Here is a 13,041-nt window from a genome sequence, read left to right on the forward strand (position 1 = left end):
TGAGAATCACTGGTCTAGAGACATGGCAAACAACCTCTTTGCTCACAAATGTTTGTGATTAATTAATTAATTTATCATGGCACATTAGCATTCTGTCACAGTGCATACCGTTTGGGAATTAAAACATGCTCAGAAGAAAGTGCTATACTCCAAAAGATATTCACAAGTGTATGAACCAGTTTTACACTCTTCTCCATCTCCAGAATAATAAAGGACTTCTGCAACTCCTGTAAGAAGGGAGGGATTATTTTCACTAATTCTTCTTCCCCCTGCAATCTCCTGCACCCCTGAAAATTGGCTCCTCCAGAAACTGGTATTTGTGAGGTTCAGGATGCTACCAAGGAAAGTGAGGATTGGTCAAAATTACACATGGAACTTCTTTGTGTCTTTAACAGTTGCATGACAGACAGGACCAATTATTTCTATTAAAGGGGAATGGGCAACCAAGCGAGTGAGTGGTAGGGGGGCAAGCGAGCGAGGGGCAGGGAGGGAGCAAGTGAATGAGCAAGCAGCAAGGAGGGAGCAAGTGAGCAAGCGAGTGAGCAGGCAGGGAGGGAACAAGCGAGTGAGTGAGTGAGTGGCGGGGAAGTGGCAAGTGAGGAAGTGAGCGAGTGGTAGAGGGGGCAGCTGAGAGTGGGTGGCTGACACTGAGCAATAAAGAAGGGGCTGTGGTGGGGGGCAGAGCAACAAAGTCCTAGCACACAGATGCTCTGTGCAGGTGCAGCTAGTTATTTCTATTACACGAAATGTTTCACTTGCTGAATTCCTGTCTCTTATGGTACTGCTAAATGCACAGGAGCAGAGTCAGAAAAAGAGAAAACAGGAGTTTTCAGTCCACCTCACAGACCTTAAAAAGTTTTCAGTTTTCTGAAACTATATTGCAGTTTATAGTATGTTTATGAAGCCGGGATACATTTTAAAATATAGTTTTGTACTACTTTCCACTGAAGCATGTATGTTATGTGAGAGGCCATATTTTCAGAGCAACACAGGGCAATAGTATTGCAGCCTTACTTTTAAAGAGCTGCTTTTTTATTTTCTGCAAAATCAAGTGATCAATTGGCACTGGGAGACTTTTCTTAACGACTGTCAGCTTTTACTTCCACTGTGAATAACAGTAAAATAGCAAGCACTTCTCTTTTGAGAGACTTATATCTGGGGAAAAAGTCAAGTCTCTCTGGAAAACTGACTCAGAATAAACATCGCAGGACCAATCCATTAAGATAACATTGCAACCTAACTTAATTTTTTAGATAGGCATGAGCAGGAAAAGAGCAGTTCCAACTTACTACTACCGGTAGTATGAATTAGGTTTCCTAAATAATCATATGAGAAATAGATAATCCTTTCTAACTGATTCAGAATAGGATTAGATGCCTGTTGTTAGTCTCTTGCCTTAAAAAAAAAATATCTGACAGATATCTCGGGTTATACATTGTTTGTGGCCAACAAACAAACAAACAAACATGAAACACAATAATTTTAAATGTAAAATAATGTAAAATTGGTCTGATCCTCCCCAACAACAAGTCTGGGGAGCAGGCTCTTTGCTCTAGACTGCAAAAGGCACAAAGCATGCTGTGCCAGCCATAGGCTGGAGGGCCATCAGGGGGCGGGGCTTGGGCTGCCATTGCTGCTTCCGGCCCACCCCAAACGGAGTCCTTTCTCATTCAGTGAACCCTCCCACCCATCCCTGATTATAGTGTGGGCTTCGCCCCTTTTTGGTGGCAGGGTAGGAATTTTTTGAACCTTGACAGATTGGCTTTGGTTGGGGGTCCTTTTTTGCCTACCTCACACTATAGGCCTTAGATGTTAGTTTGGGTTCCCTTGATCACAAAGGCAGGTAAAGTGAGGTTTCTTGGGTAAAGGAGTTCTGGTGATCATCTTTCAGGCACATGCTTGGCGTAAGGAGAAGTCATTGCCAGTCCGTAGAGGCTTTCTGGCTCAGGGAGCGCTGGTTGATGGCTTACTCCAACCTGCTAATAGATTCAACATTCTCTAAGGCTTTCTGGCTTGGGCATGGTGAATCCTGTGGCAAATGCCTGCACATTAGGTGGGCTAAGATGGGCAGCAGGTGGCCTTAAGCCTGATGCTGCCTGGAGTGGAGGTGTTTCGCCCTAGATGCTATGTTGGTTGGATCGCGTGTAAGCAGCGAGCCTTGTGAACCGTACTGTTGGGGTAGAGCGCCAATCCTCCCCCCTCCCTTTCATTGAATGAAGTTAATAAGTTGTGGTCCTATTTTAATCCACAATTATGACGTGTGTCTTTATTGTCCAGTCGACCTGTACAAATCAGACCATGTCCAATTTTACCAAAATCTGAAGGGTTTGGGGAGAGTCTGAACCCGAACATGGCCAGCCCAGTTCAGATCAGACTTCTCCAACCCTTTTCAGGGTGGGGGCATATTCTGTCCTCTATCTGCCTGCCCGCCTGCCCATGAAGACTTCTTTTTACAATATTCAAGTTTTTAAGTCCATTTTTAACTTGCAAGCAGCTGATATCCATGTTTCTCTCGTGATTCACTGGTGTGAGGTAATTTCCCCTTATTATCTGTGATGCTACCTCACTTCCTCTGCAACTCTCTGGTGGTACATTCATTTTCTTCCAAGTAGGGATGTGCTCAAACCGTGGTCTGAGCAGCAGTTCGAGCCCTGGTTGGTAGTGGGGAGAGGGAGCTTTAAGAAAGAGGAAAGCAGATTTTTACTTGCTTTCCGCCACCCCATGCAGCTTCCTGCTGGGGCGGTGCTCAGCCCAAGTACCCCCACCCACGTGGCACCAACAAGCACATGGCATCTGTGTGTGCATGGGTACCATTTGCGTGATCAGCAACACCATGTAAATGCCTAGGCAGAAATTCAACAGATACAGCAGTAGTTTTGGTCCTCAGCTTCAACAGTGGGATGCAGGATTGCCAGGTTGCAGCACTGGTTGTCTTGTTTCTGTGCACTCTTATGCCCATATGACTGGGGAGGGACATGTAATCTGCGTTGTCACAAAAGTGAAGAGGTATGGAATGCAAAGAATACCATCTGTGACCAATTTTACTATGCCAAGTTAATAAAATAATTATATGCATATATGAAGCTGCCTTATTACACAGGCACAGGAGTGCCTGCGTATTATGGATGGAGAGGTAAAACAACACTCCATCCTGTTATTTCCCCTGACCTCCCCAACATTCTGTGGCTTCTTGAAGCTTTTCCTTTACACTGTTCATGCTAGAAGGGGCATTTTACCACTCAGAATCACCTGCTCAACTGTGTCAGATTTTTTTAAATTGAATACGACAAACATTTATATACCACTTTTCAACATTTGAAGGAGCCAATCCATTGGACTTTGTTTCCATGTTCTAGGATTAGATGTGGAAATTGGGGGAGTATTCTCACCACGTTTCTTCCTATGCTAGACAGTCTGGGTCAGGTTGCTATTTTGAAACACTTGCTCCCCATTTCAGTGGAGATATGATATAGTAGTATATCATGCATAATCTGGTTCTGGTTGGTTTTCGTGCAACACTATGACCTAAAGCATCAGAACTCATTTGTAATTTCATAGAAATTTCCCATGTTGACAATAGGCTTCTGTTTAGCAAACATAACTATTATTCTGCAGAGCTTATTCACTTCTAAACTTGACTTGTTTCCAAACTGTGAATATTCCTTACTGATAACATAGCTCTTGAGGGAATAGCTAGCACTTATAGAAAAAAAGCAATTTACTCTGTATTATTGCTAGCAAAGTAGAAGTTACTTACATTGTTTTTCTGTCTCTTGCTCAACAAAGAATATAATCAAGTTCCCTAACATCTTGAAAAATGAAGTAAAAATCAATCTGCCACTTTCATTGGTCATCTGAGCATTTAGCTCTTAAAGGCACACCCTGGAGATGAGATGAGCACATTTTAATTTTTTTCTCAGTGGGAGAAAGCAAATTTCAGAGGGAGGAGCAATTGAGTAGTGACATTTAAAAAGATAGAGTGGGAGACTGGTATGTTCTGTTACAAACAATCTGTCAAACTAGTTTGAAAAACAAAAGGAAATGAGTTTGCCTGACAGGGTGGCCAGAACCTAAGGGGTATACTCGTGGGTCAAATGGGCTGTAAGCCAGAATTTGGCTTTTAAAAAGCCAAATCTGGCCACATAGTTGCCTGTGCTTCTCAGCCCCTATGTTACCTCAGTCTTGGAGGGGAGGGGAGTTGCCATCACCCTATATCCTTCTCCTCCATGGATACTGACTTTCTTCAGCCTGTCCCCTACCTCAGTAATCAGGCCATCCGCTCTCCCTGTTGCTTTCCCCCTCTGTGTCCTCCTGATTTCCTTTAGATGAATTCTGACAGCTCCCACAGTCCCATGAATAGGTGCAGCTCACTACAATTAACTATGTGCAATACCTCACCCCATGCAGCTGTCACCATTCTTGGTGCTGCCCTCAACAATGGAGCCAGGACTCAGATTGTTCCCTGTTGACCAAGCCACCAGCCCCTGAATGCCTGCTGATCTGCTCTTAGCTTCTGTAAGCTCCTGCTTCAGCCATACAAATTTCTTCTTTAGAGCTTGCTGAGATGCCAGTAATCTCCTTGTTTATGTTCTTGTCTCACAGCAGTGAAGTGTCCACCTACAAATAATACTATATATATTGAGTGGGCAGCTAGGTTACATTAGGGTGGCTCACATGATCATCATGAGGGTAGGAGAACCCTCCTACTATAAATTGGGAGCTGGGCATGCTCCAGATTTTTGATCACCTGTTACAGAAAAACAAGGTTGAAGGCAGGGAGTTTGATTATCAGCAAAGACCCAGCTGGGTCAGACGAGCATGGTCTAGCCCAGTGTTCATCATTGAGAGCCCATGGGCTGCCAGCAGACCTCGCTGGCAGCCCCTGACTAGGGATGTGCAACTGGTTTGGCACCTCCTTAGGGAGGCACTGAACTGGTTTGGGTTCCCACCTCCAAACCAATTCAGCAGGGCAAGGATTGGTTCCTTTAAAAACCAGGTAATCAGGTTCTTACTTGCTCCTCTGCCACCTCACTGTTATTCCAGGCATGGCATTCATTTTGCAAAAGGCTGTGTCTGGCTGCCCAAGCCAGTTCAGGCACATTCCTACCCCTGACTTGTGGCTCCCCCTTTTGTCCCTGTCCCCAGCTGATGGGATGTGCATTTACCCCACACCTTCTGCCATGCCTTCTCTGGGTGGCAGTAGCTCAAGGGGCAGCGATGGCAGTGGTGGGGAAGACAAGAAGGTGCTGGCAAGCACCTTCAGCATGTGTCCTCTTCCCCTTGCTGCTGGGTCATGCACCACTGGAGGGGTGTTTGCTAGGCCAACAGTGAAGGGAAGTGTGGACACGTGGTGGTGGGGAGGCATATGCCAGTCCCCCCTAAAAAAAAAATTAGTGAATATCACTGCTCTATTCAGATTCCATCCCCAGCTTCTGAACAAGATAGACAGGGAAATTGTCCTACCCAGCTGGGGCTTGAGTGATGATCACACACCCCAGCTCTGACCTTGTTTTCATCTAACACACAACAGAAAATCAGGAACAACCTGGCTCCTGATTTAGGGTAGGAGGCTTCTCCTACCTGAATGAAGATCATGTAAACTGCCCTATTGTGTTCATGAAACAGGCCATATGGATTGGATTCATGTGAGTATTTTATTTCTCCAAGCATTCTCAATGTCAATTTTACATTTTATGAAGCCCAAATTAATTCACAGTTAGGAAGCTACCTATCTCCTTTGTCCACCTGAATGCTATACACCATAAATGATAGTGTACTGAGAACCAGAATCAGCCACATCTGCACTTCAGGGCCATTACACTTAACCTGACAATGTGGAAAAGCACCTTTGACATTTGAAGGATAATTTACCTGTTGGGCAATTTTTACGGGTTAAAAGGAACTCCACTGATATACAAGATTATAGAAGAGAAGCTCAAAATTTGTCTTTGCAACTTATTCAGAGAGGGTACCCCAGAGAGGTGGTAGATAGAACTGAACCCAGAGCCAATTGGGCTAGGTGTAGTGAATTACTTCAGGATCAACCTAAGAAGCAACTGGACCAGTTAGTATGGTCTATTGATTATACTCCTTTATCTTATCAGATTAAAAAGGTGATTTATAGGCATTGGCATCTAATTGCGGATGTGCCAGGGTGAAGTAATGTCCCAATTGTGGCATTTAGGAAAACTAAAAGTGTGAGGAATTTTTTGACCCACTCAGATTTTCTTAAGAAATCATTGGAGAAAGATGTTCCGCAAGGGTTTTACCCATGCGGTAATTGTGTAGCTTGTCCTTTGGGTCTTCAGACCACTGAATATTGTGATCCAAGCATGAGGAAGCGTGTTCCTTTAAATTTTTTCACTAATTGTAAAACCAAATGGACTGTATATGTTGTGATCTGTCCATGTGATATGTGGTACATTGGGATCAGTACTAGAGCTATCAAGACTCGTATACTTGAACATAGGTTGAGGATTAAGAACAAGGTACTGGATGCTCCATTAGTTCAACATTTTGTGGATAAGTCTCATTCACCAGATGATCTCAGGTTTTTTGTTTTATTTAAATATTCACCATGTTCCTTTGAGAAGCAGGATATTCAGAAGATTCTTCTCCAAAAAGAAGCTTGGTTCATCTACAAGTTTAGAACGTGCTCACCTACAGGTTTAAATGTTAATTGTGATTTTTCTAGTTTTTTCTAGTAGATATATGTGGTTGATTACTGTTTGAGAGTATAGAAGATATTGAGTATATTCCCTCCACCTGTTGTTAAGAGGATGATTCAGCTGTGGTGTATTTAAGCCTCATGTGTGCTTTGTGCTCACTTAGGAGGCAAGCATGCTCATGCAGACACTTGTTATGTGCAGCTTGATAGAGTAAGGCTGTTCCTGATATAAAGTTTGTTTTGCTGAGGTTGAAAGAGTAGATTGTTTATTTTGAATGTTCATTGTGTCAATACTTTTTTGGATATATAGAGATATGATGTACCTCTGAAGGAGATTATTTTGAAACTGGCAAGATAACCTAGGATACCTGTCAAGGGATTTACATTTCCAATTTGTGAAGAATGAAGACATGTTTTGGCATCTCTGGCTTTGAAGTACTTTGCATGTTCTGTTCTCCAGCTGTGAAGACTTGGTCTTGAACCGTTTATACATTCACACTTTCTACTTGTTGTATTTTTGCATTTGTTGTATTTTGCTGATTCTATTCATGGTCTGTGGCCAGTTGTATTTTGTATGCTTGCAGACATTCTTCATGTGCATGTTTAATATATCTTAACCTTGTTTACAGTTGTTTCATGGATCTCTGTTTATACACTTAAAACACTGTCAGGAACCAGTTCATCTGCCTCATCCTTATCATATGGTGAATCAGTAATGTTTTGGCCTGCAGACTTGCAAACTTTAGAATGGGTCCACCTTTTTTGGTATCTGTTGCAAATGCGCAAAACTGGCTTTGTGGGCAGAGTCTCCACCTCGATAGCATTGCTAGCTCCTTCTCTCTTGTGCTACCACTTTCCGGGGCAGTGCCATATGAGTAGATTGGGTTTGAAAGGATTTAAACTGAACAGGTTGGTTTGGGGGTTCCCAATAGACAGATTTGGCTCAGTGAAGAGCATCTTCCACCCTCCTCCTGATCATCTCTATAACTTTATCCAAGGTAAATTTCCACTCCAATAGCAGTTTTTCATGCAGCTTGGAACACTTGTTTTCATAACAATCCGATTCCTGATCATTTCTTTGGTAAAGTTGGCAAGCTCACAGGTTATTCTTAAGGCATGCGATGCTGTGACATACTGATCAATAGATTCACCAAGCCGTTGGGATCTAGAATAGAACTTGTAACATTCAGCAGTCACAATCAAAGTAAGGTTGAAATGATCATCTATGCCTTGTGGAGTAGCTTGATAAGAATTGGCATCCCCTTCCAAGGTGGCAGGAAAGGACAAATGATTATATCGTCTCTGGCTATCAGGGCCCAGGCAGTGAAGCAATATAGCCTTTTGCTTTGCTGGAGTAAAGTCAGGAGTCTGTATGGTTAGGAGGTACAGGAGAACCTCATTATTTGTGGAACTGCTATTTGTGGTTCCATGTATCCCACAGGGTATCTCATTGACACCCTTTGTTAGTATCTGTGGATATGAAAGGGTATCCAGGTATCCCCATGTATCCGTCGTTCCTAGAGGGCCAGAAGTGATCTCAGAGGTAACTTACGGCCACAATTTTGTTTCACAGAGCCCAGGAGAGGCAGGAGTAGCCATTTTGAGTTTTTGGTCATTTTGGGGCTGTTTTGCCACTTTAAAAAAGTTTCCTTCCACCCTAGAAGCTAAACCCCCTTTCCCCATAGCCTTAATGCCTTGTAACTCATGGTTCCATTACTCGCAGCAGTAGGTGAGTAACAGAACCCCTACAAATAATAAGGTTCTCTTGTAATTGCAAAAATAGGACCTCCATTGTTTCCAAGGAAGAGCAGGCTCTCCTGGGGTGGACAAGAAAAACAGTGGTGGTAGGATCTGAGCCATGCTGCAATGGGCAACCAGTGAACAACAGAGTCCAGGACTGATAAGGAAAAAGTACCTTCAGGGGTTGTGCAGGTCAGAAAGCTGGAGAAATAATCAGCAGCAAAGATAGTAGAAAGCAGTTCAGGAATATAGGCCCTGTAATGCAATGAAATGAGGTTGCAGGAATATCCATCTGCTAACTTGGCAAAGAGGCACCTTTTAACGTGGTGATTCTCTTTATATAGCAGGCGAAGAGTAACTGGCCCTATCCACCCCCAGCACAGTACCTCCAGTGACTGTTGCTGGTGTCTATCTTATGTTTCTTTTTAGATTGTGAGCCCTTTGGGGACAGGGAGCCATCTTATTTGTTTATTATTTCTCTGTGTAAACTTTTCTGAGCATTTTTGGAAGGGTGGTATAGAAATCAAATAAATAAATAAATACACAAGCTTTGTAGGCTCACACATGTTGCTGGTTCGAAATCTTGTTACCAAATAAAAACTTCCCTCATAAACACAAATTAAGCTTATGAAGATTTAACTAAGGGGTTTATTCAGAAACAACACAGTTTTCTCCTCCTCCTTCCCTTCCCTTTTCCTTTCTGATTCCACCCCTCACACTCTCCACAGGATCCTCACTGGGACAAACTTCTCAACAATGAAACAAAAAAAGATTACTAGAGAGAAGAAAACAGTCTCTTCCTTAACACTACAATTGCATAGCTGGACTCTAAAATTAAGAGCTTGTAGTGGAAAATTAAGAATTGGTTTTATATATGCTCAATTGGCCATATTTGTTGACTATCAAATGTGGTGAATATTTGGTTAATCTCTACTAATTAATTCCTTAATATTGGTTTATTGGCCCAAAACTTTTAATGAACTTTTGAAGATTGCCAGTCCACACATGGTTAAATGCATTTTTTACAAATAGTTGCTGTTCAATGCATTCTGATGTTTTTCTTTATATTTTTCCTTGTTGAACCAGAGAACTCTTGAAAAATAATCAATCTCTTAAATTTTTTCCTCACAAGATACACTTAATCCACACTCTGATTTGGTATTGCAAGTGTAATCAACAAGCCATTCAACATCCAAGCAGAAATGAACACTGAGAGCAGTTGTGTACTCTTCAGATGGAAGATCTCCAGAAAATAATTTAGTGAAGTATTTCTCTGTGTGTGATATATTAAGAAAATTTATTGTGTCTAATCGCTCTCAAGCAGTTTCTCATATGATGGTATATAGATTTTGATTTCACAAAGGACTGCTTAGCTTCTAAGTAAACAAATCTCTTCTTCCAGGGGAAAAAAAAGGAACATTAAAAGATAAAACTCCTATTTCTGTGGATTCTGGTTAAATGACTTTCCCTTTTGAATGAGTGCCCAGTAGGTAGAAAGATAATGCAACAGGTTTCAGACTTTATTAAGTCGCTAAAGTACCAACAGATAACCGGGGCCAAATATGGTCCAACTGTGACTTCTCCTCCCCCTCATCTCAGCCTCTGATTTGCAGAACTCTCCATCTCTTTGTTATTCACCTCTTTCTCTTTCTCTTAAATTGAAGTTTAGGCAATGGGTTCTACTGCCTCTCTCTCCAGTGTGGAAAATGAGGGGGGGGGGCTTTGGCAGCAGCTCCCATAACTCCCTTGATGCACCTCAGTTGCTCAATCCCAGTTATGAGTCAGGAGTCTGGCAAAGGGGGAAAAGGAGATGGATAAAAGGGGAGCATTCAGCCGTAACATTGGTTGTCATTCATGCTGAGAATGAAAATGACATAAGAACAGCCCAGCTGGATCAGGTCAAAGACCTATCTACTCTAGCATCCTATTTCAAACAGTGGCCCACCAGATGCCTCTGAGAAGCCCACAGGAAAGAGGAGAGGAGGACATGCCCTCTCTCCTGATGTTGCTCCCCTGCAACTGGTAGTCAGAGGCAACTTGCCTCTGAGGCTGGAGGTGGCCAAAAACCACCAGAGAAGTAGCGATTGATAGACCTGTCCTCCATGACCTTGTCTAAGTCCCCTTTAAAGCCAACCAAGCTAGTGGCCATCACCACATCCCATAGCAGAGAATTCCATAGTAACTATGCACGGTGTGAAAAATTACTTCCTTTTGTCAGTCCTACATTTCCTGATCTTCCATTTCATGGGATGACCCCTGGTTCTAGTGTTGTGAGTGAGGGAGAAAACTTTCTCTCTGTCCACTCTCTCTACTCCATGCATAATTTTATACACCACTATCATGTCCCTCCCCCAGTCACCCCTTTTCCAAATTAAAAGGCTCCAGATGCTGTAGCCTTGCCACATAAGAACAGCCCTGCTGGATCAGGTCCAAGGCCCATCTAGTCCAGCATTCTGTTTCACATAGTGGCCTACCAGATGCCACTAGAAACCTACAGGCAGGAGTTGAGGGCATGCCCTCTCTCTTGCTGTTACTCCCCTACTACTGGTACTCAGAGGCATCCTGCCTTTGAGGCTGCAGGTGGCCTATAGTCCTCCAACTAGTAGCCATTGATAGACCTCTCCTCCATGAAGTTATCTAAAACCCTCTTAAAGCCTTCCAGGTTGTTGGCTGCCACCACATCTTGTGGCAGAGAATTCCACAAGTTAATTATGCATTGTGTGAAAAAGTACCTCCGTTTGCTGGTCCTAAATTTCCTGGCAATAAATTTCATGGGATGACCCCTGGTTCTAGTGTTATGTGAGAGGGAGAAGAATTTTACTGATTATTATTTTTCTAAACTAAATAGCCCCAGATGTTGTAGCCTTGCCTCATAAGAAAGGTGCTTTAGGCCTGATCATTTTGGTTGTCCTCTTCTGCACCTCTTCTAGTTCTACAATGCCCTTTTTTAGATGGGATGTCCAGAATTGTACACATTACTCCAGGCGTGGCCACACCATAGTTTTGTATAAGGGCATTATAATATTAACAGTTTTATTTTCAATCCCCTTCCTAATGATCAATAGCATGGAATTGGCCTTTTTCACAGCTGCTGCACATTTAGTCAACACTTTCAACACTTTCCTACCCTCTGTTTCCTGTCCTTCAACCAGTTTTCAATCCACACATATATTTGTCCCCTTATCCCATGACTGCTAAGTTTTCTCAGGAGTCTTTGATGAGGAACTTTGTCAAAAGCTTTTTGGAAGTCCAGGTATACTATGTCAAATGGATCACCTTGATCCACACACTTGTTGACACTCTCAGAGAACTCCAGAAGGTTTGTGAGGCAAGATTATCTTTGCAAAAGCCATGCTGGTTCTCTCCAAGCAGGGTCTGTTCTTCTATGGGTGTTAGAATTCTATCCTTGAGGATGCTTCTATCAATTTGCCTGGAACGGACGTTAAGCTAACCAGCCTGTAATTTCCCCGATCGCCCCTGGATCCCTTTCTGAAAATCAGTGTTACATTTGCTACTTTCCAGTCCTCCATTACAGAGCCTGATTGCATATCTATCTATTTGCATACATTATCTATTTTAGCAAGGAGGTCAGCAATTTCACATTTGAATTTTTTGAGGACTCTTGGATGGATGCCATCCGGCCCTGGTGATTTGCTAGTTTTCCGTTTTTCCAGACAGTTTAGAACATCATCTGTTGTCACTGCTATCTGACTCAGTTCTTTAGCCTCTATCCCCGAAAAGCCTGGTTCAGGAACAGGTATATGTTCAGTATCCTCTGCCGTGAAGACAGACGCAAAGAATTCATTTCGTTTCTCTGCAACCTCCATATCCTCCTTAATAATCCCTTTCGCTCCCTCATTATCCAATGGTCCAACCACCTCCCTGGCAGTTTCCTGCAACTGATGTATTTAAAGAAATTTTTGTTATTCCCCTTGATACTTTTAGCTTAATGTTCCTCAAACTCTGCCTCCCTTATTGTCACCTTTCATTTTATTTTATTTTTGCCAGTGTTTGTGTCTGTTCTCCTCATTTGAGCAGGCCTTCCAATTTTGGAAGGAAGTCTTCTTCCCTTTTATGGCTTCCTTGATGTTCCTTGATGTTACCTGTTAGCCATGCTGGAATCCTCCTGGACTTAGTGGTACCTTTCCTCCTTTTGGCTATGCAATCTAACTGGGCTTCAAGTATTGTGGTTTTGAGTAAACTCCATGCACTCTGGAGCAAAGTGACTCTCCTGATTTCAGCTTTCTTTTCACCATACTCCTCATTTGGGAGAAGTTTCCTCATCTGAAATTCAAGGACGGTGCTCAAGGCCTTTGATCATCTTGGCTGCCCTCTTCTGCACCTTTTCCAGTTCTACAACATCCTTCTTAAGATATGTTGACCAGAACTGCACACAGTACTCCAAATGTCGCCATACCAGATAGGTTTGTATAAGGGCATTACCATATTAGCATTTTTTCCAGTCCCCTTCCTAATTATCCTTCTCATGGAATTATTTTTTTTCACAGGTGCCACACACTGAGTCAACACTTTCAACGGGTTGAGGTTGTGTCCACCACAACCCCAAGATCTCTCTCCTGGTCAGTCACTGACTGCTCAGACCTCATCAGTATATATGTGAAGTTTGGGGTTTT

General features: G+C 42.8%; 2 long non-coding RNA genes across 2 annotated transcripts; one reads left to right on the forward strand and one right to left on the reverse strand.

Moving 5' to 3' along the window:
• Positions 1–2,291: 2,291 nt before the first annotated feature.
• Positions 2,292–4,588, reverse strand: LOC128352363 (uncharacterized). Its single transcript, XR_008320357.1, has 3 exons — positions 4,399–4,588; positions 3,758–3,882; positions 2,292–2,982 (listed from the first exon to the last, which is right to left on the reverse strand). It is a non-coding gene; the product is annotated as an uncharacterized LOC128352363 (long non-coding RNA).
• Positions 4,589–6,781: 2,193 nt separating this feature from the next.
• On the forward strand, positions 6,782–7,293 carry LOC128348777 (uncharacterized). The gene is made up of 2 exons (XR_008318321.1): positions 6,782–6,878; positions 6,978–7,293. It is a non-coding gene; the product is annotated as an uncharacterized LOC128348777 (long non-coding RNA).
• The last annotated feature ends 5,748 nt before the right edge of the window (positions 7,294–13,041 follow it).

Source organism: Hemicordylus capensis, chromosome 3, assembly GCF_027244095.1.
Source record: "Hemicordylus capensis ecotype Gifberg chromosome 3, rHemCap1.1.pri, whole genome shotgun sequence".
Lineage (NCBI taxonomy): Eukaryota > Metazoa > Chordata > Lepidosauria > Squamata > Cordylidae > Hemicordylus > Hemicordylus capensis.